The sequence below is a fragment of the Pelodiscus sinensis genome, chromosome 19 (assembly GCF_052426305.1).
Source record: "Pelodiscus sinensis isolate ZL-2025 chromosome 19, ASM5242630v1, whole genome shotgun sequence".
NCBI lineage: Eukaryota > Metazoa > Chordata > Testudines > Trionychidae > Pelodiscus > Pelodiscus sinensis.
Genome location: NC_143070.1, coordinates 26439240 through 26462889, shown reverse-complemented (window position 1 = coordinate 26462889; position 23650 = coordinate 26439240). Strand labels below are relative to the sequence as shown.

The 23650-nt window shown below is 52.6% G+C and overlaps 8 non-coding genes across 8 annotated transcripts; 3 read left to right on the top strand and 5 right to left on the bottom strand.

Annotated features, from left to right (window-relative positions):
- Positions 1-168: 168 nt before the first annotated feature.
- Positions 169-273, bottom strand: TRNAR-UCU (transfer RNA arginine (anticodon UCU)). Its single transcript has 2 exons — positions 237-273; positions 169-204 (listed from the first exon to the last, which is right to left on the bottom strand). It is a non-coding gene; the product is annotated as a tRNA-Arg (tRNA).
- A 1184-nt stretch (positions 274-1457) lies between these two features.
- Positions 1458-1539, top strand: TRNAS-GCU (transfer RNA serine (anticodon GCU)). Its single transcript has one exon. It is a non-coding gene; the product is annotated as a tRNA-Ser (tRNA).
- A 2807-nt stretch (positions 1540-4346) lies between these two features.
- TRNAQ-CUG (transfer RNA glutamine (anticodon CUG)) lies at positions 4347-4419 on the bottom strand. The gene has a single exon. It is a non-coding gene; the product is annotated as a tRNA-Gln (tRNA).
- Positions 4420-9284: 4865 nt separating this feature from the next.
- On the bottom strand, positions 9285-9357 carry TRNAV-AAC (transfer RNA valine (anticodon AAC)). Its single transcript has one exon. It is a non-coding gene; the product is annotated as a tRNA-Val (tRNA).
- A 3957-nt stretch (positions 9358-13314) lies between these two features.
- Positions 13315-13419, bottom strand: TRNAR-UCU (transfer RNA arginine (anticodon UCU)). Its single transcript has 2 exons — positions 13383-13419; positions 13315-13350 (listed from the first exon to the last, which is right to left on the bottom strand). It is a non-coding gene; the product is annotated as a tRNA-Arg (tRNA).
- Positions 13420-19909: 6490 nt separating this feature from the next.
- TRNAS-AGA (transfer RNA serine (anticodon AGA)) lies at positions 19910-19991 on the top strand. The gene has a single exon. It is a non-coding gene; the product is annotated as a tRNA-Ser (tRNA).
- Positions 19992-21017: 1026 nt separating this feature from the next.
- TRNAF-AAA (transfer RNA phenylalanine (anticodon AAA)) lies at positions 21018-21090 on the bottom strand. Its single transcript has one exon. It is a non-coding gene; the product is annotated as a tRNA-Phe (tRNA).
- A 1373-nt stretch (positions 21091-22463) lies between these two features.
- TRNAV-AAC (transfer RNA valine (anticodon AAC)) lies at positions 22464-22536 on the top strand. Its single transcript has one exon. It is a non-coding gene; the product is annotated as a tRNA-Val (tRNA).
- Positions 22537-23650: the final 1114 nt, after the last annotated feature.

The window sequence follows — 23650 nt, the reverse complement described above, 5'->3', positions numbered from 1 at the left end:
ATGGAGGGACGAAAGGGTCTGTGGCCACCTGCAGGCTTTCAGAGCAGCCCTTGCCTCCTCCCTCGCTGGGGTCTCCTGGGAACTGTCTGGACTAAAGCCCATCCTGGTGTCAGCCTAAGGATTGCCTGTTCTGTAAAAGCTGCTCTGGAAATGAGGAAGCAGCTAAAGTGACTCTGGTGGGATTTGAACCCACAACCTTTGAATAACTGACCTAAATCACAGTGAGCACCAAAGCTTAGAAGTCCAACATGCTTTCCATTGCACCACAGAACCACATGGAATGCTGGCTTTGCTGTCCCTGATATCTGCTTTGCAGCCTGGCAATTGCTGGGGGAAAAGAAAGGGGAGCCAGGTCTGTCTCTTTTCGGAGAGCAGGTAAGAAGAGGGAGGGGCCACTGAGCCCCCTGACAGTGAAAACAATTGGGCTATGTCTACGCTGGCAGGTTCTTGAGCCAGAAATATGCAAATGAGACTAAGCATTGCGCAAGAGGGGTTTTCTTGCACAAGAGGGGGCTGTGTAGATGCTCCTTCTGGCACAAGAGCCTCTTCCACAACAATGGTGGCTGATTAGATATGCAAATGAGGCTCACCCACTCCGTTGGCCACTTGCCACTGCTCCTACCAGCCGCCCGCCAGCCACTCCCTCCAGCCACCCCATCCATGCTGCTGTGGGTGCCAGTGTCTCACCACACTGTGAAATCAGACCAGAGACAGACACTGTCAGTAAACACTCATATTGGAAACGCTCCTCTGGATGCTGGGCCCACCACAGCCGTGTGCTGCTGCCATCTGCCTGCTCCGTGGACATCTTCCCATTGCAGAGCGCATGCCGAGCCAGACTGTGACTAGACAGCCTGTCTCTGGGCACCCAGGGACTACATATACACTGCAGGCTTCTTGCTCAAGAATGGCCGTTCTTGTGCAAAAACTTGAGGAGCATCTACACTGCATGCGCGTTCTTGAGCAACTAAATTTACAGCAAAACGTAGGAAAAGAGGGCTTCTTGCTCAAGAGTTATTCCTCTCCCCATGAGGAATAAACCCTCTTGTGCAAGAGCTCTTGCACAAGAAGGTAGTATGAATGAGCAACAGGGTTTTTTTGTGCAAGAAATCCCTATGGCTAAAATGGCCATCAGAGATTCCTTGCACAAGAGAGCGTGCACACTGCCACGGACATTCTTGCACAAAAGCACATGGCAGTGTGGACATGCTCTTGCACAAGACATTTTGCACAAGAACTCTTGCACAAAACAGTTCTTGTGTAAGAAGTCTGCAGGGTAGGTGTAGCCAGGGGGTGTTTGGGTTTGTTACGAGCACTGAGCTTTGTACAGCAGCCCAGGGAACATTGTGAAAAGCCAAAACCTTCCAGCCCTGGGTGTCACTGGCCAGCCAGCGACTGGCACAAAGGTTCCTGGCAGTGATGGCTTTGGGTAATTGGTAACAAATCCCAACAGCTCAGATGAGGTGGCCGAGTGGTTAAGGCGATGGACTGCTAATCTATTGTGCTCTGCACGCATGGGTTAGAATCCCATCCTCATTGGGTGTTTGCAGCCCTTCCTCTTGCTTCTCCCAGCTCTCTCTTCAGTTCAGTGCCAACCCCTCCCACTGCAGCCTGGGGCAAGGGGAAATCTCCACAGAGACACTCCCAGATGGGACCCTCAATCCCTTCTGCCCTCAAGGGGAAACCTCCCAAAGGAGATTCCAGGCAGCCAGGCCATGGGGGTCTCTGAGATGCCCCAGCCCTGCAGCCTGTCCCACCTGGCTGTTGCCATGGACCCTCTGTGAGGTCACTGCCTCCCAGCCAATGAGCTGAGGTGCTGCACAAGGCCCTTGTGATGTCACTGCTGCCTGGCAGGCTCATGTCCTGCCCTGGCCAGCCCCTTGGCATGTGTGAGCTGCTCCCCCTCTGCCCCCCTCACTCAGGGCTGGTTCTGGGGCTCACACAGGGAACATCAGAGGCTGCTCAGGGGGCCACATGCCCCCAAAGTCACCTTTTAAATGTCAGGGCAAGCCAGGATCTATCCCGTCCCTTCCGCAAGACCCCACCCCTTTGCTGAGCCCCTGCCCTCCCCAAACCTTTCCATGGACTCTTGGTTACTACTGGACACTCACCACTAATGACATAATTACAACCCAGCCATTTTGCTAGGGCTGCAGCTGGGGAGAAAAGTTTAATTTAAATCGTTAAATGATTAAGTGTTTGTACTCTCTCATGTTAGTTGATCAAACTTCATTTTAAAGAAAAACATTATGGCCAGCACAAAATGTTTCGGTGCCGCACCCCTAGAGACTCTGGAACAAAGAAGACACATGAGAAGAACCCAACTTTCTTCCTTTTGCTGTGACATGGATGGATCTAGCTCAGGTTTCACTCAGGGGGTCTGTCTGCATGTGAAGTACCTGTGACAGCCCCTGTGCTCCTCTGCCCCTCATCAGCAATGCCATCTACTTGGGGGAGCAGTTGCCCTGAGACTTGCAGAAGGGACAGCCTGGACAAACTAATGCTGCTCAGACGCCCTTCAATCGCTCAGCTGGTGGAGTAGAGGACTGTAGTGTATGTTTGGTAAGTGGTTCTTAGGTTGCTGGTTCAACTCTGGCTTGAAGGAGCCATTCTTTTCCCTCCAGCGTGGCCTTAGCAGAAAGCAACCAAGGTGGTTACCTTGGGTCCATGTCTTCAGATCCCTGCATTTCAATTGGCGAAAGGATTGTGGGGATGAGCTACCAATCACATTTCTTGGGCTGTGCAGGTTCTGTCCACACACAAAAGTTCTTTTGGAACAATGGCCGTTATTCCACAACAACAATGCAAGAGTCTACACAGCAATTCCGTTATTTTGAAATAATTCTGAAGTATCAGACGGCTTATTCCGACTTCTGCAAACCTCATTCTATGAAGAATAACGCCTGTTCCAAATTAGCTATTTCAAAATAAGGCCTGTGTAGATGCGCCACTGCTGCTAGTTTGAACTATCCCTTCCCCGGGGCCATTCTGAGTTATTCTTCCCAGGGCTCTAAATCGAGACAGCTCGTCCACACTGGGGAGCCTGCCTTGGACTATTCTGAGGTTTCCCTGCAGTGTAGACGTGCTAGTTCGAAATAAGCTATTTTGGAATCACTATTCAATACCAGCTTATTCCAAAATAAATGTGCCATGTAGTCGTAGCCAGAGGGATGAAGCAGCAGGAGGGAAGCCAGGAGTCCAGAGGCCAGTCTGAAAGCTCAGTGTTCCATATGGCTACACACAGTCACCTGTCTAGGTCCCATGGTGTAAGGGGTAGGATTTTGAATCTTGCAATCTGAGTTCAAATCTTAGTAGGACCTCCTGAGTTGGGGCTTATTGTTGTGAGGTTTTTCACACTGCCTGGCTATGCTGCAGGCTTCTTGCACAAGAATGGCAGTTCTTGTGCAAAAACTAGCACAGTGTCTACCCTGCATGTGCATTCTTGTGCAAGAAAATGTACAGTAAACCATTGGAAAAGAGGGCTTCTTGTGCAAGAGTTATTCCTCTCCCTATAATGAATAAGCCCTCTTGCACAAGAAGGCAGTGTGCACAGGCAAGAGGGATTTCTAGCACCAGAAACCCCTAAGGCTAAAATAGCCATTAGACCTTTCTTGCACAAGAGAGAATCTATGCTGCTGTAGATGCTCCTTATGAGGAGATAAACCACCTCATAGAGCTGGAAGGGACTTTGAGAGGTCAGATAGTCCAGCCCCCTACCCTCATAGCAAACACAAGAACCCTCCCTGACAGATTTGCCCCAGATCTCTAAATGGCCCCCTCAAGGATTGAATTCAGAGTCCTGGGTTTAGCAAGTTAATACTCAAACCACTCAGCTCTCCCTCCCTGTTGTGCCAAAACACATGGCCGTGTGGATGTGCTCTTGCACAAGAACTCTTGCACAAATCAGTTCTCGGGCAAGAAGCCTGCAGTGTCGATGGAGCCTAAAGTTTTTCATATTTTTTGTTTTAAAAATATTTCAAAGAGTTGTTCAATGTGCCCCAGGCCTGGAATTGTGCTGCAGCCGCCTCCCTCGCTACGGTCTCTGGCTCCATGTGCACTGGCCTTCTGTCTGGGTGCTGGCAGGGGAGTGAGAGGTGGCAGGTACCGATGGGTAACAGGTGCCAAGGTGCATACAGAGACGCCAGCGCCTGCATCTCTGCAAGTGACCTCACTGTGCACACCTCAGCTTTTAACAAACACTCTCCTCCTGTCTGCGCCTAACACCAGTGTCACCATCTGCTCCTGAGGGGTTCTGTCTGGGGGAAAATGGCAATTCCAGGGGACCCGCACAGCTAACATGGTAAAGAGGAAGACAAAGAGACTCCACTAGGAAACATCACCAGTGTCACCCCAGATGGGACTTGAACCCACAATCCCTGGCTTCAGAAGCCAATGCCTTGTCCATTAGGCCACTGGGGCACGTGAGTGATGATACAGAAACCGAAATTCCCTTTCTTTCTGGCTGGCCAGGGATACCCAGAGCGGAAAAGTTTTGGCTTTTCACGATGTTCCCTGGGCTGTTGTAGAAAGCTCAGTGCTGGTAACAAACCCAAACACTCCCTGGCTACATCTGCCCTGCAGGCTTCTTGCGCAAGAACTGCTAGGTGCAACAGCGCATCCACACTGCCATGTGCTTTTGTGCAAGAACGTCCATGGCAGTGTGAACGCTCTCTTGTGCAAGAAACCCCTGTTGCCCATCCATACTGCCTTCTTGTGCAAGAGCTCTTGCACAAAAGAGCTTATTCCTCATGGGGAGAGGAATAACTCTTGCGCAAGAAGCCCTCCTTTCCTACATTTTGCCATAAATTTACTTGTGCAAGAATGCGCGTGCATTATAGATGCTCCTCAAGTTTTGTGTAAGAAGCCTGCAGTGTAGACATAGCCCCTGGGTGCCCAGAGAGGGGCTGGCTAGTCACAGTCTGGCTCGGCGCGCTCTCTGCAGTGGGAAGATGTCCATGGAGCAGGCATATGACAGTGGCACACGGCTCTGGTGTGCTGGGGAGGGAGGCCCAGCATCCAGAGGAGCGTTTCCAAGAGAAGCTTTTACTGACAGTGTCTGTCTCTGGTCTGATTTTACCATGTTGTGAGACACTGGAACCCGCAGCAGCATGAACGGAGTGGCTGGAGGGAGTGGCTGGCGGGCGGCTGGTAGGAGCAGTAGCAAGTAGCCAACGGAGTGGGTGAGATGCCTCCTATCTCCACCCCCCCAAGAGTGGGAGGTGAGCTCTGAAAACCACCTGTGAGCTCTTATCTGTCCTGAGCAAGGGCAGCAACTGTGAGTGGGGTATGGAGAAAGTTTGGGCATGTGAATGGGACACTTACATGGCTGGACTAACATTGCTGGCAAAGGACACTGCTCAATCCTCTTGAGCGGGGACTTACTTGTGGGTTGGTTCTGAACCCTGCTTGTGCCCAGGCCTGACATAACCTGCCCCACAGAATTCACACAGCAAATGGGGCTCTCAGAGCACAGGGGGAGTTTGGGGGCTCGTTGCTGGGCCATGGGGTGAAGCATCAAACCAGCCCCCTCGTGTGGGGCCTGTGAGTGTTGCTGACTCTGGGCCTCTGCACCTAGGCATTGGCAAACAAAAGGTCTGGGGGCCACACGGAGACCCTGCTGGGCTGAGCAGAAAGTGGCTGGGATTTCACTTCGTTTGTGCCCGTGGGCTTGTCTGTCTTCAGCCTGGAAACCTCCTGGCTCCTCAGGCCACTGGTCTGGATGGAGCGTTACAGAAGTCAGAATAATGGAATTGCTGTGTAGATGCTCCCATTGTTATTGCAGTATAATGGCCGTTATTCCCAAGGAACGATGCAGCCTCAGAGAAATGCTGAGCAAGTGCTCCTGCAATGTCAGGAGAGACAGGGAAATGAGGTCACTTCTCTAGCTATCAAAAGGAAGACATGTCAGGAGTGGGATTTGAACCCACATCTCCATTCAGAGACCAGCACACCTAGCTGAGGGAAAGGCAAGACCTTGAGTCTGGTACCTTAGACCACTTGGCCATCCTGACACTTGTGTTAGTATTTTCAAGTGCAGTTTTCGTACATGTTTGAGTTGCTTGGGGAGGCCGAGGGGGCCCCTCTCTTTCCCCACCTAACAGCCGCTCTACAGCACAGCTGGGTTTATCTCCACTCACCCTCACTTACCCTTGTGGGGTGTTTTGCAAGGAGCTGACAAGAAGCGGAAGAGAGAAACCGCTGGCCAGCAGAACAGAGACTTGGGATTCTCCTGTGCCAGGGAGTCTGTGTCAGTGCCTGGGGATCCTGAGCTGGGTGTCTCCTGGGCTTGTTGGCTCCAGACCAGGGGTGTCTCCTCTGCAGGGAGATGCTTGTTCCTGGGGCTAACGCTTATCCCTGGGACACACTTTGTGCAGGGACCGTTGCTGGTCTTTGTGCCACAGTACGTGTCTGGGATGTGGGAGTGAGGAACCTGCCCAAAACAGACATGTATCCACACAGCACCCCCCGGTTCTGCGTCCCCGGACCCTGGCCCTCCTCTGTCAGCCCCACACACTGCCCTGAGCCTCCCAGCCTGCACCCCCACACGTAGCTTTCTTACAGAAGCTGTTTTATCGCAGCCCTCTCACACCAGCCTCAGCCCCCCCAGGGGGTAGATTGTGCTGCTCAACCCCCCAAAGGAGCCCTTGTGTGGCCATGAGCAGAGACCCCACCGGGGGATTGGCCCTGGTTGTCAGGCAGCTTGTGATGCTGCCACAGAGCACGCACCATGGGACCTGCAGGGAGGCTGCTCTCAGAGCACCTGGGACTCTGGGCTGGCGGCCGACACTCTGCGCTCCTGGCTTCCCTGCAGCTCTGTTCTCTTTGGAGACGGGCCGCTCTCTATTGCTGTGCACACTCCTCAGTAAAGAGCTTGTGAATGGACTTTGCTGGTGTTGCCTGTCTCTTTGCAGACAGACAATGAACCGAGCCGTCTGGGCTAGAGACCCTGACAGAGGCAACGATTCCCCACTGGCCATGGCAGAGTCTCCCTCTCACACAGTCATGGAGCCTTCTCCCCCTGGTCCTGCCTCCCTCCCCTTCTCTAAGCTCTCAGGGTATGTTGACATGACAGAGTTTTCCCTTCTTCTGCAAGAAAATCGAAAGAACAGAGGGTTTCTCTGGCATTGGTGATCCTCATTCTACAAGGAAGAAGCCTTTTTGCGGAAGAGCTCTTTTGGAAAAACGCATGTGTGGTTGGAGAAGAAAGTTCTTTTGGAAGAAGAGGAAAGGGGGAAAAGCACAGGTGCCCCGGTGGCCATTCCGTCCATAGCAATCCCAGCTTACATGCGAGAGAGCGTCCATTCAGTCTGGACTCTCTCTTTCAGAAAAGCAGATCACTTTTTAATGCACTTTTGCAGTGTGGACGCTCTCTTCTGGAAGAAGTTTTTTTTTTTGAAATTCCCTTCAGAAAAAAGCTTCTTCCGAAAGACGCCTGCAGTCTAGACGTAGCCTCTGGGTACATCTGCAAAGCACATTTATTTCAAAAACCACTATTTTGAAAAAAAATTAAATAGCTTGTTTCGAAACAGCATATCCACACTAGGGGGAAACCTCAAAATTAGTCCAAGGAAGGTTACCCTAAGGTGGTTGCGCTATCTCGATTTGGAGCCCCAGGAAGCACCGGGGAGTAATTACTTCGAAAGGCCCTGGGCAGGAGCTATTTCAAAATAGCAGCAGTGGAGCATCCACGCTACAGCTGTTTTGAAATAGCTATTTCGGAAGAGGTGTAATTCCTCTTGCAATGAGGTTTACAGATTTGGAACTAAGCCGTGACTGGCTTTTGGGGAGAGCAAGTAGGAAGAGGGAGGGGCCGCTGGAGGCACTTGACCCTCTGGGTGGCTCTGCCTGAGAAAAGAAAAATGGGGACTCCCACAGCACTGGAGAATGCAGCTATCGACCCCACTGCCCCTTGCATGCTAAGCAAGCAGTCTGCCACTCAAGCTAACTCTTCCAGTGTTAAATCTTTTGGTGACTCTTCCCTTCTCCACAGGGACGTCTGCCTTCTAGGTCAGTTATTCGTGGGAAAGGAGAAGGCTCCAACCAGGCTCCTCCTCACACTTGTGCTTGTGACTCCCCTTCTCTCTCTGGCCTCAAGGGCAGATCTCAAGGAGACTCCCTGCAGCAAAGCCATGGGGGGGGGGGGGGAGCTCTGAGATGGCCCCTGCCCTGCAGCCTGTCCCACCTGGCCAATGTCATGGACTCTCTGTGAGGTCATCACCTCCCAACCTCCTTTAGCCAATAAGCTGAGGGGCTGCAAAAGGCCCTTGTGATGTCACTGCCACACCCACCCCTGCCCTCCTGGGCTAATGTCCTGCCCCAGGCAGCCCCTTTGCATGGCTGAGTTGCTCCCAGGGGTGAAAGTGACACATTTGTAGAGGGACTGTCCTATTGGGCACCACCCCTTGGGCGGAGGGAGGCTCAAGGCAGGAAGTGGCAGGAGGGGTTGTGATAGGACAGTACCTGTAAGAAATTACAGAGGAGAGTGGGAGGTTCAGGGAAGGGATTTGGGGGGGGCATATGGGTGAGGTAGGTAGGGCTCAGAAGTCAGGATTCAGGATGAGTATTGAGGGGATCAAGGGGACTAGAATCCCAGCTCCCTCTCCTCTGGGCTCCCTGAGGCTTGTTATCAAACAAGGGATTTCTCTGCAGTGCACTGGGGAGAGAAACCCCTGAGCCAGTGACATGGACTGATCTGGTTCCAAGCAACCAAGGGTGTGTGTGTGTGTTCAGTAAATCTACATGTGACTAGATCCATCTAGCAGCCACAGGGGCATTTAGCCAAGGCAGTGGTGACTCTGAGGAAGGGTTGGGGGCTAATGAGATGAACATGAGTGTCCAAGGCCAGACAGAAATGGACAAGGGGATTTCACAGGCACTAACACATCAAAAGGTAGAGGTAGATAGAGGCCCCTGCTGCACTTCCAGACATGCCACAGCCTGGATAGAACCAGGGATTTTCAGCTGTTTAATCTAAGACACTTGCCACTGAGCTACTCCTAACAGGCCAGGGGAGGAAGACCAGAACAAGACCCTGTTAGCCACTGGGTCTGTGCAGGCTGAAGCCTCCTCCTACCAGATCTCTGGCCTGCTTCCTGCAAAGCCTCCAACAGGTGCCTGGCCCGATTCATCCGGCTTCCCCAGGATGGCACCCAGGGGCATTCTTAGCTGATGTCACCCCCTTCCCGCCTGTCATGTGGGAGTTGGGTTCATCCCAGGCACAGGTCTGGCAGAAGGAGCTCCGCTTACCTGGGCACCACGGGGAGGTGCAATAAGAGGAGAGCCAGTGTTTCTGCCTGGCTTTGAACCAGGGACCTTTTGTGTGTTAGACAAATGTGATAACCACTACACCACAGAAACACGTGTGATGGGCTTAAGTTCTGCTGGACTTAAACTTGGACAAATATTCTGTTACTAACCAATGCTTTGGGGGAAAAGGCTGAGCAAGAGCAGGGAATAAGACACCCTGCTCCCCCCCCCACACCCCCCATTACTTCTCTAGATCTTTGCTCCCAACACGGGGAAGGTGGCAGGGGCTTTGTGATGCAGGAGGGGTGACCCACATCACATCCCCAGCGTTGCCCCCCTGCAGGGATGGACCTTTGGGGACAGGCCCAGACTCCCCCACCTCTCACACTCCAGAGCAGAGCAGCCCCCAGGAGTAGGGCTGAGCCATGCAGTGGTGGCAGGAGCCGAGAGTTTACCTGAGACCTCAGGAACCCAGCACAAGGCACCATCCCAGGCATCTCTCTGACAGGGGCAGAAGGGGAGGGTGTCTCAGGACTTGGGTAGCTTGTTGCCCTAGGAAGGGGTGTGACCAAAACACATACCCTCGCTGTAAGCAGGATTTGAACCTGCACAGGGAAACCCCATTGACTTTCTACTCCAACACCTCAACCACTCGGCCATCACAGCGCAGAGAAGTTTGTTTCCTGTACATAAATGTGGAGAAAAATTCTGTTACTAACACCTTGGCCAACTCCGATTGCTGCAGGGTTAAGGAATTCTCTCTTGTTAATTCTGTGCCCTCGGGAAGGGACCAAATCGAAGGAGGCCAGGCCCCCACCTGGGGACTCCAACCCAAACCCTGAGATCAAGGGGGTTGACAATCCAGGTGATCAATGTTTGCTGCATTTGTCCCTCCCCTCAACCCTGCCCAACCTCAAGGCCAACTCCACAGTCCCAGCGGCTGGGGGAGATGTGCATGGCCGAGCCTCTGCCCACTGAGCTGTAGCCTTCTGTGCCCAGACACCGCCAGGGTGGGAAAGCTGGAGGGAAATGGGGACTGGTCGCTCTTTGGGAGTCAAAGGTCTTGTCTGGGACCATAGAGTAGAACAGTTTTACAGCCCGCTGGTGAGGAGGGTACCATGGCTTAGCGAGCCCGTTACGGTTTGACACAAGGGGCCCACGGGTGTCAGTCTCACAAGTGGCCCTTTAAGAAAGGAGCCTTGGGCAGCTGCAGGGACGTTGTGGGCTCTGGAACGAGGGGGGTGAAACAGGGGAGATGCTTACCAGGAGGGGAATTAGCTGAAGTGGTAGAGCGCTCGCTTAGCATGCGAGAGGCAGTGGGATCAATGCCCACATTCTCCAACTACAGATCAGTCCTTATTTTCACTGTCAGTGGCTCCTCCCTCTTCCTACCGGCTCCTGTGAAAAAGACAGACCTGGCTCCCCTTTCTTCTCCTGCAGCAATTGCCATGCTGCAAAGACGAGAGGAGAGAGAGCAAATCGAGCAACGCATCATGCTCTGTGGTGCAATAGCAAGTGTGTTGGTTATCTAAGTTGGGGTGCCCACTGTGAACCAGGACAGTTGTTCAAAGGTTGTGGGTTCAAATCCCACTACAGTCACTTTAGCTGCTCACTGATTTCCAAGGTAGCTTTTACAGAACAGGCAATCCTTAGGCTGACACTGGGGTGTGCTTGAGTCCAGACAGTTCCCTGCAGTCCCCAATGAGGGCAGGGGCTGGTACATGGGGATGAAGGTGGGGATTGTTTTGAAATTCTGTAGGTGCCGTTGGACCATTTTGTTCCTCCCTGTCTCGTACCAGTATTGTGCAGCACTCAGGCTATGTCTACACTACACTGTTCTTCTGGAAAAAGTTACGCAAATTGTGAACCCCGATTTGCGTGGCTTTTTCTGCTTCTTTTTTCAGAAGAGGCTTTTCCAACATTTGACCTGTCTACACTGAGCCAAATGTTGGGGGAAAAAAATCCTTTTTTGGAACATCCCTTCTTCCTCATAAAATGAGCTACAAAAGGATGCCCAAAAAGCACTTCGGAAGAGAAGCTGTGTTCTCTGGGCTAAAGCGTTTTCTCTGTAGTGTAGACAGAGCTCTGATGTAGCATCTGTTTTCAAGTTTAGGGTGCAGCGTAGACAGAGGGTTGCAATATGATACGCAATTTGAGCTACAGAAGTTGTCGTTTTGAGCTTATTTTGAAAACGCTTTGGTGTCTACACAGCACGAAATATCGAAATAACCTGCTATTCCTCTAGTCTCATTAACACAGACACAATAGCAAAACTCTACTATTTTCATCACTACACTTTTAAACAAGGAAATAGAGGCGATATATACCTAAATGGCTACATTACTAAACCTAAAATGCAAATATAAAAAGAATAAAACTTTCAGGCCCCCACACCTTGATATTTGTAGCTCAAAGCTGGAGCTGCTGTGGCAGGAGGTGAAGCTACAGAAGCTGACAGGGGACAATCAGCGGGCGGAGGGTTATTTTTTCTCCTCCCAGGGCTGATGTGGCTAGAACCGAGGAGAAGAAAATCCTCTTCCCTTCTCCTCAGAAGATGGAAATTGCAGTTGGTTCTCTCTCTGGTTCTACTAAAGCTGGACTCCAGGACTAGACTTTTTCTTTCTAAAACCCTGCCGAAAGTTGAGATATATTTTCTTGTAGACTGAGAGTTAAAGAAGAGCATCACCCAGCATGCAACTTGAACCCACAACCTGGAAGTTAAAAGTCTCCTGTTTAACCAACTGAGCTAACAAGGATGCAATTCGCAAAGCTTCTGACACCCCATTACAGCATAGCATAGCAGGAGCCAAGTGTTCTCCATTGCCCGACACAAGGCTCTTTCTTGCCCCAAATGGGGGGTTCTGGTCTGTGAGGAGGTTTAAGCTCAAATCCCCCTCCTGACACACCTACTGCTTTCCCCACAAGGAACAGCCCCATTTCCATCTCTCCAGGGACAGGAGAAGGGGTCGGGTTCAAGATTTCTCTTAGCGCCGCAGCAAGGGGAGATGGAGGAAAATCAAACCCCTTTGGAAGCTTTGTTCTCATGGCACCAAGTGTGGCATGAGGGGTGTGAGCTGGGGAGCAGAAGGGGTATTTGGGTGCACCCAGGGGCAGCAAGAATGCAGTCTCTCAGGCCAGTGCATTGGGGACAATGTGTGAGCCCTTCCATGAGCGTTTTCTGCTCCCACTGGGGAAGGCAGCTGGGCTTTGAGCTACAAATCTCAAGGGGCTGGTGAGGAAATGAGGAGCTGGCAGCTCGGGTGAGTCGCTTCCCTGAGAACAAGAGGTGGAGTGTTCACAAGGTGCATCCCCTCCCCCGCAGAGCAGGGTGTTGGAAAGAGCCAGGAACAGAACAGTCAGCCAAGTTCTAGCAGCGAGATCTGCTTCTCTGGTGTAGTGGTTGTACCATTTGTCTAATGCGCAAAAGATCCCTGGTTTGAAGCCAGGTGGAAACACAAGGTTGTCTCTCATTGCTGCTCCCCTGAGTGCCCAGGTAAGTGCAGCTGCTGCTGACCAGCCTGTGCCTGGGATGAGCCCAACTCCCCATGTGACAGAGGGGGTGACATCAGCTGAGAATGCCCCTTCGTGCCAGCCTGGGGAAGGGAGATGAATCGGGCCAGGCAGCTGTTGGAGGCTTGTTGCTCGGCCTCCCCTGCCCTGGGAGGCTGGTGTACTGGGCTGGGCTCTGCCAGCTGCCTCCCTTGTGTGATTTACCCAGTGTCCACAGGCCAAATGTTGGAAAAGCCTCTTCCAAAAAAAGCAGAAGAAAAAGCTGCACAAACTGGGTTTTGAAATGTGCGTAGGTTTTTCCAGAAGAGCAGTGCAGTGCAGACATAGCCTGAGTGTTGCTTTGCTCAGCACTAGTAGGAGACAGGGAGGGACAAAATAGTCTAAAGGCACCTGCAGCCTTTCAGAACAACCCCCATCTCCAACCCCAAGAACCAGCCCTTCTCTCCACCCTCACTGGGGTCTGCTGGGAATTGCCTGGATGCCAGCCCACCCCAGTGTCAGCCTAAGGTTTGCCTAGTCTGTAATAGCTGCATCCTGGAAATGAGGAAGCAGCTAAAGTGACTCTGGTGGGACTTGAACCCACAACCTTAGAATGTCTAGCTGGGCTCACATTAACCACTACAGCTTAGAAGTCCAATGTGCTTTCCATTGCACCACAGAGCCTGACAGGCTGTTGGGGTTGATATCTCCATTCTCTGCTTTGCAGCATGGCAATTGCTGGGGGTCTGTCTCTTTTGGGAGAGGAGGTAGGAAGAGGGAGGGGGCCACTGAAATTAAAGGATAAAAACTGAGCTGTAGTTTGAGAATGAGAGCATTGATTCCACTGCTTCTCGCATGCTAAGCAAGTGCTCTACCACTTGAGCTAATTCCCCTGCTTGCAAAAGGCCCTGCTGCCTCACCCACCTTGTTCCAGAGCCCACAACATCCCTGCGGCTGCCCAAAGCTCCTTTCTGAAAGGGCCACTTGTGAGACTGACACCCGTGGGCCAGCTAGCTCGGAGCTCTAGGACGCGGTGCTCATATCACACAGATGCATCTTAAGAGCAAGCCCCTTATTTCAAGCTATAATGGGCTCGCTATTCCGACATCCCTGCATGGCAGGAGGAGGGAGGGGTTTTGGAACAGCGATTTATTTCGAAATAAGTGCTGTGTAGCCAGCACCAAATTGCAAAATAAGCTATTTCAAAATAGGCGCATTGATTATTTTGAAGTATGGGACACACCCCTAGTGAGTTAGAGCTGAACTCTGCCCCCAGCTCCCTGCTCCACCCACCCAAGTACTGACTCCCTCGCTACCAGGGGCTGTTTGCATTGGCCTCTTCTCTCTGTAGCCAGGCTTCAGCCAGGACTGAGACTCAGGCAGGAGAATGTGACCCGGCTCCCTGCACCTGGGCCCTGCATTTCTCATCCCTTCAGAGACACTTGCTAGTGGAGGAATAAATCACAGTAACGTGAGTGTAGATTATGAAACTTTGTAGTTGTTGTTGCCTTGGAAACTCCCCACAGACCTTCCCCTGGGGTCCCGGGCAGCCGCTCACACTGCACAGCTCACTTCGAGGTGAGGGTGCCGTGTAGACATGCCCGTCCTGTTGAGGACCAGCCTGCCGGGGGGAGGCTCTGGCCACTTCCTTTCCTTGTCTCTCTCAGGCTGTCTCTACACTGCAGAGGTACATCTACACTGCAGGCTTTTAGCCCAAGAGCAAGTGCTCTTGTGTAAAAACTTGCAGCGCGTCTACACTGCAGGTACCTTCTTGTGTAAGTAAATTTATAGTTCAGCATCAGACAACAGGGCTTCTTGCACAGAAGTTATTCCTCTCCCCACGAGTAATAAGCCCTCTTGTGCAAGAACTCGTCCACAAGGAGGCAGTGTGGATGGGCAACAGGGGTTTCTTGCTCAAGAAAGCCCTATGGCTAAAATGGCCATCAGAGCTTTCCTGCGCAGGAGAACGTCCACACTGCCATGGGCACTCTTACAGAAAAGCACTTTTCTTGTGCAACAGCACATGGCAGTGCAGAGACACTGTTGCGCAAGACCTTTTGCACAAGAACTCTTGCACAAAATAGTTCTTGAGCAAGAAGTCTGCAGGGTAGATGTAGCCAGGGGGTGTTTGGGTTTGTTACCAGCACTGAGCTTTGTACAACAGCCCAGGGAACATTGTGAAAAGCCAAAACCTTCCAGCCCTGGGGGTCCCTGGCCAGTCAGCAAGTGGCAGAAAGATTCCCTGAAGCACTGACTTTAGGTGATTTGAAACAAAGCCATACAGTTCAGATGAGGTGGCCGAGTGGTTAAGGTGATGGACTGCTAATTCATTGTGCTCTGCACGCATGGGTTTGAATCCCATCCTCTTTGGGTGTTTGCAGCCCTCTCTCTTGCTTCTCCCAGAAGTTCAGTACCAGCCCCTCCTGTAACCCTGCCAGCTCCAGCCCCTCCCACTGCAGCCTGGGGAAAGGGGAAATCTCCACAGAGACACTCCCAGCTGGGACCCTCAATCCCTTCTGCCCTCAAGGGGAAACCTCACAAAGGAGATTCCAGGCAGCCAGGCCAGGGGGGTCTCTGAGATGCCCCAGCCCTGCAACCTGTCCCACCTGGCTGTTGCCATGGTCCCTCTGTGATGTCACTGCCTCCCAACCAATGAGCTGAGGTGCTGCACAAGGCCCTTGTGATGTCACTGCTGCCTTGCAGGCTCATGTTGTGCCCCTGGCCAGCCCCTTGGCATGTGTGAGCTGCTCCCCCTCTGCCCCCGTCACTCAGGGCTGGTTCTGGGGCTCACGCAGGGAACATCAGAGGCTGCTCAGGGGGGGCCACATTGCTAGGCCAGGGGCCCTCCTGTGGGGCTGTGAGTGTTGCTGTCCCTGCTGTACAGACAGGGCCATAGAGCCTCAGGAGGCTGCAGTGGTGGGAGACACTTCCCCAGCTTTGGGAGGGAGACAAGACGTCAAGGCCCATGACTTGGAGCCAGCTGCCAATACCTATCGAAAGTTGATTTTCAGAGGAATGAAATCAGCCCTTCCTTGTATCTGGCTTCTTCAAAAGGGCTTAATCAGGATCTAAAATTGAAGAAGGGCCATTTAGAAGGGTGAATTTCTGTCCCTGGCATTTTTTTTTGTGCCCCAGTGGCCTAATGGACAAGGAACTGGCCTTTTAAGCCAGGGATTGTGGATTCAAGTCCCACCTGGGGTGATAGTTTCCTCTCCCTGATAAAGAGTTTACATTGCTCTGCTCTCTGAAGTAGTTGGCAAGGCTGCTCCACAGTTGCTGTTCCTCTCTCTGCACAAGCTGTTCAGACCCCTTGCTAGCCAATGCTGGTGTTAGGTGCAGATCTGAGTGCTAAAATCCCAGGGATTCAAAGTGAGAATGAAAGGATGCATTTTCCTCTAGAAGGCCCAGGAATCTCAGCTGGAGAGAGGAGGAGGAGGAGGTGGCTGTAGCAGAACAGGGTCTGTCTGGAGACAAAGCGGAGCCTGAGGCTGAGAAGGCCTATGAGAGGCAGCGACTCCAGAGCATGGGAGGTGGGGGGGCTACTTATTTGGTCTGGAAAACTGACAGGAAATCCCCAGGCCTTGAGCTGGGTGCGGGGGTGGAGACTCAAACTGTCCCTCGTGCCCCTTTTGTGTGTCTGTTGCGCTTCCAGTGTCTTTCCTCAGGCACGTTCATCCGGCAAAGACCCCCCCCCCCCAGGGCTCTTGTATCTTCCTTTGTGCAGCTCAGCTGCAGACACTGCCAGGGCTGAAAGGAAATTGCTGCACTTTGGGAGTCAAAGGTGTTGTCAGGGACCATAGAGCAGTTTCACCCACCAGCCTGAGGAGGGCACCATGGCTTAGCTGGCTAAAACACCTGCCTTGTAAACATAAGAGCCTGGATTCAACTCCCAGTGGTGCCTTGTTGCTTCCTTTGCTCACATTTTCCCAGGTCCTTCTGGGACACAGAAGAGGCCTCCCCTGGCCACCCATGGAACTGCTGGTTCAGGAAAAGGCTGATTGGGGAGGAGTGTTGGGAAGAAGGAAACCACAAGGGAGAAGCACCTGATGCCCACAGACCCTCACTCTCCATGGCTGCGGAAGCTGCAGAGGTTGCACTCACAGGATCTCTGGACACTGACAACCCAAAGGAATCACAAGGGCGTGTGGTGCTGGCTCTCCTGTCCCAGCAATTGCAGTCAGAGCCCTGCCTTGCCAGTGCCAGTCACAGCAGCCTCTGCACCTGCTCCAGGCTTGTGGTTTCCTTCTTCCCAACACCCTCCCCAATCAGCCTTTTCCTGAACCAGCACTTCCCTGGGTGGCCAGGGGAGGCCTCTTCTGCGTCCCAGAAGCTGCCAGGCTCTGACTCTTGCCCCCTTGGTGCCCCTGTCTAAATTCTCTTTTAAATTGGTCATTATGGTCCTGCTCAGGGCGTTTTTCTCCTCAGCAGCGCACAAGAGAGACCACCAGCCACTTTGACCAAACCTCAAACCAGCTGGATGAGCCAGCCCACATCACAGTGAGTCGCTAGTGGCCCTGTCAGAGAAGAGCCATTGGCAGCTTCAGAGACATTCCTTCAGCTGCTGGACGCACCTTTCTGAAAGGGCTATTTGTGAATTGTGTTTTGCTTGGCTGGCAAGCTCAGTTGGTTAGTGTGTGGAGCAAGTAATGCCAAGGTCATGGGTTCAAGCCCTGTGCTGGCTACAGATATGTTCGCTGTGGTGACTGTTCTACCCCTGTCCCCCTCCTTTAGCTGCCTGCTATAGACAGGGAAGCAAAAACAAGCCAGAAAACTGGTAGGAGGAAGCTCCAGTCTGCACAGCCACGGTGGCTAAAAGGCCCTTGGTCTGGCCTGCTTTCCCCAATAGCAGGGAAAACTCTTCTCTTCCCTCTATTGTGGGGCTACTCATGGGCCTGCTGGCTCAGCTATTTAGAGCTTCATGCTAATAATGCCCAGGTCTCTGCAGTCCATGCGGAGGAATGCCGACATTTTTGGCCAAATGGCCAATGGTCTTGCAAAGAAAGGCCACCTCCCTCCTACCCGCACAGCCTAGACCAAGTCAGAGCCAAGGTCAAGGAATTGCGGCAGGGGTATGTGAGGGAAGCCCTGCAGTACTGTGCATGCTCTTGGAGAGGATGAAAAGCCGTGAGAGGCAGCTGCAGGAGCCATTTGTGCCTGTTTTTTCAGGGTTCAAATAAGGGCTCAGCAAGAAGCTTTCATGCTCCTTCTTTACACTGCATTGGCTGCGAATCAAACCCAGGTGAACTGCTTCAAAGGCAGTTTTGTTCACTGCTATACCACCAATGCCTGCCTGGAAAGCTTTTAGGAAAATTAGTGAGGGAAGCCCACGTCTGCCATGAGGCTGGCCAGAGGCGAGAGGGTGCCCGTGTGGTTTGGGGAAAGCAGAACTTCTTGGCCATTAGACAAAGACCAGAAGTGGTGATGCTGGGGTAGTGGCTGCCCTGCACTCTCCGTGGTGTGAGGAGCCGGGCAGGAGAGGAGTCCCAGAGGTTGTTGGGTGGGAGAGTAGAGTTTATCAGACTTTGGGCTAAGCTCTAGAGCAGCCAAGGGAGAGGTGGGGAAGTGACTTCTGGATACGCTGTGTGGCCCGGGGATGCGGACCAAGAGCGTCCTTGTGTTTTTTGCCGTAAAGTGTTGTTTCTGGGTCCTTTGCCTAAGATCGAGCACGTCTGCCTTTCGGAGAGCCATGTCACAGGCACAAGCCCCCAGAGACCTCTTCAGGGACACATCACAGGACGAAGCAGGGGGCAGCAAACACCAGGCACTGTCGGTGTCTGGGCCAGAGATAAAGTCCCTCTTGGAGCGGTGATCCGAGGGGGAGTCTCTGCAGGCCCGGCAGTCCAGGTGGACGAATGCAACATTTATAAACATAAAAACATAAGAATGGCCATACTGGGTCAGATCAAAGGTCCATCTAGCCCAGTGTCCTGTCTGCCGACAGTGGCCAGCACCAGGTGCCCCAGAGGGGGTGGACCGAAGACAACGATCAAGCGATTTGTCTCCTGCCATCCGTCTCCAGCCTCTGACAAACAGAGGCCAGGGACACCATTTTATCCCCTGGCTAATAGCTTTTATGGACTTAACCACCATGTAATTATCTAACATATGCCCCAATGGCTGATGGCCTTGCAGAGAAAGGCCACCTCCCCCCTCCTGCATCCTAAACCAAGTCAGACCCAAGGTCAACGAATTGCGGGAGGGGTATGCGAGGGCCCGTGAGGGCAGGTCCCGCTCTGGGGAAGCACCGCAGCACTGTGCATACAGTGAGGAACTGGACCGAATCCTGGGGTGTGGGGAGCCCCTGTCTCCAGGGATAGTTGTGGAGTCTGGGATGGAGACACCTGGGAAGCAGCGGCTGCAGCTTCAGGATGACAACGCTGATGAGCTGCAGCTCCAGGGGAGGCAGGAGGACTCCCAAACGTCTTCAGGCAGCGGGGAGGGAACATCAGGTGAGTGCTGGGAGGTTGCAACACCCAGGACATGTCGACACTTGCAGTCTCCTTCAGGAGAGGGATGCAAATGGAGACATTCAAAATTGTAAATGAAACCGGGATTTAAATATCCCGTTCTCTATTTGCATAATCGCGTCCGGGCGCTGTTTCAAAATACTTTATTATGAAATAAAAACCACCGTTTAGATGCAGTTATTTGGGGAGAAAACCCTTCTTCTGAAATAACCCTTAAACACTCCCCTCTGGTCTGGACCTAACAGCAGTGTCAGCGTTTGCTAGTCGGGGCTCTGGACAGCACCGGTGCAGAGGGAGATGGCAACTGCGGGACGCCCTGGCCAACTGTCCCAATGTCTCCCAGCAGAAAAGAAAACAAAAGAGGCCAATGCAAACAGCCCCTGGCAGCGAGGGAGTCAGCACGTCGGTGGGTGGGGCAGGGAGCTGGGGGCAGAGCTGGGCTCTAACTCGCTGGGTGACCTTGGCCCATTCAGTGAACCTCTCCCTGTCTCCATGGCCCTGTCTGTACAGCAGGGACAGCAACACTCACAGCCCCACAGGAGGGGGCTAGTTTAATGCTTCACCCCAGGGCCCAGCAATGAGCCCCCAAGCTTGCCCTATTCTGGAGCCATTTTTGCTGTGTGTAATATGTGGGGCGGGTGAGGTCAGGCCTGGGCACTGGGATTATTTACCACTATCCCTGATCCTGGAGCACTGCTGACTTCACAGCTGTGGTGGCCGAGTGGTTAAGGCGTTGGACTAGAAATCCAATAGGGTTTCCCTGCGCAGGTTCAAATCCTGCTCACAGCGAGGCCTGTGTTTTGGCCACGCCCTAACCAGGGCAACAAACTGCACAACCCCATAGACACTCTCCCTGTCCCCAGTCAATCCCTTTCTGCGCCTTCCGAGAGAGACACAGAGCATGGTGCCTCCTTATGGGTCCCTGGACTCTAGGGAAACGCTCAGCTCCTGCAGCCTCTGCCCCTTGCCCAGCACCCCATGGCTCAGCCCTACCCCTGGGGGCTGCCCTGCTCCAGTGTGTGATAGGAGTTGAGTTAGAGGATGGAGCGTCTGGGCCTGCCCCCAAAGGTCCATCCATGAAGGGCAGAAATGTTGGGGATATGATGTGGGTCACTCCTCCCGAGGCACACAGCCCCCCACCCGCCCCCCGTGTTGGGAGCAAAGGGTCTAGAGAAGTATTGGGGGGGGCGTCTTGTTCCCTGCTCTTGCTCTGCCTTGGGCAAAGAATTAGTAACAGAATATTTGTCCAAGTTTATGTACAGAAAAAAACTGACAAGCATGTTTCTGTGGGGTGGTGGTTATCATGTTTGCTTAATGTGCAAAAGGCTCCTGGTTCAAAGCCAAGCAGAAAGTGGGAACAGGGGTTCTGCTGCTATTTGTGTCTCGCCAAGTAAACACAGCTCCTGCTGCTTGGGGATAAGCCCAACTCCCAGGTTGAGTAAAGCAAGGAACAACAGGAGCCCTGTCCTAGAAAGGGAGGTGCCAGTGTGTGTGAGTGCATGGCCCAGACAGACAACTCCAGGGTGCAAGGACATCTCTAGTGGCCCTGAGGGGGGGAGACATGGGTGTTAGCAACATGCTCATGTGGTGCCATGTTCCAGCACTGCCAAAAGGGAGTGTTTTTTGTGGTGTCACCTGATTGCCCCCAACTGTAGCCCTTGTACCTGCCCTCTGGCAGGATAGAGACCCAGGGCCAAGAGAAAGCAGGAAGAGCCCCAGGATGCAGCTCATCTCCCCTTTTCTCCTGCAGTGCAGGTTGTGATAACAGCTCTAAGCAAAACCATCAACTTGAAGCAATTAGCCCCTATTGGAGCATGCCAAAGCCTGGGGTTAAAACAGGGACCTTTAGATCTTTAGCCTAATGCTCTCCCCACTGAGCTACTTTGGCTGTGATAAGAGTCCTGCGTGGCCTGTAATTCTCTGTCCAGGATGTTTTGCCGCATGTCGTCATGCCCTGCCCAGGAAGGCCAGACTGGCCTTTCCACAGCGCCCGTCCCCCACAGCCCAGAGCCAAGGTTCCCTCTAAGCCAGGCCTGGGCAATACAGGCCAGCGGGCTGGATCCAGCCCATGAAGCCACCCAACATGGCAGCAAGAAGCCTCAGGCAGATTCCCTGCTCGCCCTGCCCCCACGCACAGCTGAGAGAAGGGGCTGCTGGGCCCTTTGTGTCTCTCAGCTGTAGAGGAAAAGGCTTCAGGCCTGGGCCCTGCTCCAAGCTTGTTTGTGGCCAATGGGAGCTGCCTGCTTGAAGCCCTGGCCAGCCCCCACAAGCTCTTATTCACCCAGGCGTGTGACCTGTACCCCCTGCGCAGGGAAGGGGCTGCCTGAGAAATGTGCTTGGCTGCTGGGAGTGTCTCCCAGTCAGAGCCTGCCTCTGGCACCCCAGCTTTGTGGGAGGCCAAGTAGGAAGGGGCCTCTGGAGGCTCATAGCCCCCTGGCCTGCTGTGTCTGTGGAAAGGGGGGAAGAGGACACACACCTCTCACTGGGAAACAGGGCGCATGGATCCCTCTCGTTCCTGCAGAAAATGAAACAGGTTGAGCATTTTGCAGAGAACGGACCAGTCCCTGGAGAGATGGAAATGGGGCCGTTCCTTGTGGGGAAAGAAGTGGGTGTGTCTGGATTGGGGTTCGAGTTCAAACCTCTCCACAGACCAGAACCCCACATTAGGGGCAAGAAAGAGCCTTGAGTCAGGCAGTGGAGAACACATGGCTCCTGTTACACTGAGATGGGATATTAGGAACTTTCTTGCAGGCAGCCTGGCTAGCTCAATTGGTAGAGCATGCGACTCTTAATTTCAAGGTCATGGGTTCAAGCCCCTTGCTGGGCAGTTCCCTTCCTTAACTCACATTCTCAGCCTGTGAGCAATTGGCTCTCAGTTTTCACCAGGGTTTTAGAAAGAAAAAGTCTAGTCCTGGGGTCCAGCTTTAGTAGAACCAAAGAGAGAACCAACTGCAATTTCCATCTTCTGAGGAGAAGGGAAGAGGATTTTCTTCTCCTCAGTTCTAGCCACATCAGCCCAGGGGGGGAGAAAAAATAACCCTCCGCCCACTGATTGTCCCCGGTTAGCTTCTGTAGCTTCACCTCCTTCCACAGCAGCTCCAGCTTTGAGCTACAAATCTCAAGGGGCTGGTGAGGAAATTAGGTGCTTCCCTGAGAACAAGAGGTGGAGTGTTCGCAAGGAGCATCCCCCTCCCCTCCAGACCAGGGTGTTAGAAAGAGCTAGAAACAGAACAGTCAGCCAAGTTGCATGCCTTGAAATGTGTTTCTGTGGTGTAGTGGTTATCATGTTTGCCTAACAAGCAAAAGGTCCCTGGTTCAAAGCCAGGCGGAAACACAGGGTCTTCGCTTTTTGTGGTGCCCAGGTAACTGCAGCTGCTGCTGACCAGCCTGTTGATGAGCCCAACGCTCATGTGACAGAGGGGGGGTAACGTCAGCTGATAATGCCCCTGGGTGCCAACCTGGGGAAGCCAGATAAATTAGGCCAGGCAGCTGCTTGTGCCTTGGCCTCCCTGCCCTGGGAGGCTGGTGCATTGGGCCAGCTCTGCCTGCTGCCTCCCTTGTGTGACTTGCCCAGTGTAACAGGCCAAATGTCGGAAAAGCCTCTTCCAAAAAAAAAAAAAAAGAAGCAGAAGAAAAAGCTGCACAAACTGGGTTTTGAAGTTTGCGTAGCTTTTCCCAGAAGAGCAGTGTAGGGCAGACATAGCCTGAGTGTTGCTCAGCACCAGTAGGAGACAGGGAGGGATAAAACGATCTAATGGCACCTGAAGCCTTTCAGAACAACGCCCAGCCCCAGCCACAAGAACCAGCCCTTCCCTCCATCCTCACTGGGGTCAGCTGGGAACTGTCTGGACTCAAGCCCACCCCAGTTTTACCCTAAGGATTGCCTGTTCTGTAAAAGCTGTGCCCTGGAAATGAGAAAGCAGCTAAAGTGACACTCGTGGGACTTGAACCCACAAACTTTGAATGCCTAGCTGGGCTCACATGAATCACTGCAGCTTAAAATAGTGATAGAAAAGTAGCCATGTTAGTCTAAGGTAGCTGAAACAAAATACAGAAAAAACCAGTTTCTTGCCATTTCAACCAGAAAGGACATTATCTCAATGACTTAATTACCTGCATCCTGCTTCAAAAGCCTTTTAAAACTGCACTTTAAAGGGAATCCTCTGAACTGTCATTCATGCTAAAATTCGACACTTTACGGCGGGGTCCTAACAAAGACTCTAGTTATCTTACCCATTACAAAGATAGCTTCCCCAATTATCACCTCTAATATCATTAGCTCACAGACATTTACCTTCCCCCCCGCATCCCCGTTCTGTTCTGAAATTTGATTTGTCCTTTTCATATGTGTTCGTTTTTTTTAATTGTATCCTTTGGTATATATGGTTGTGACAATTTTCTTCCACTATTTGATCTGAGGAAGTGGGTCTGGCCCACGAAAGCTCATC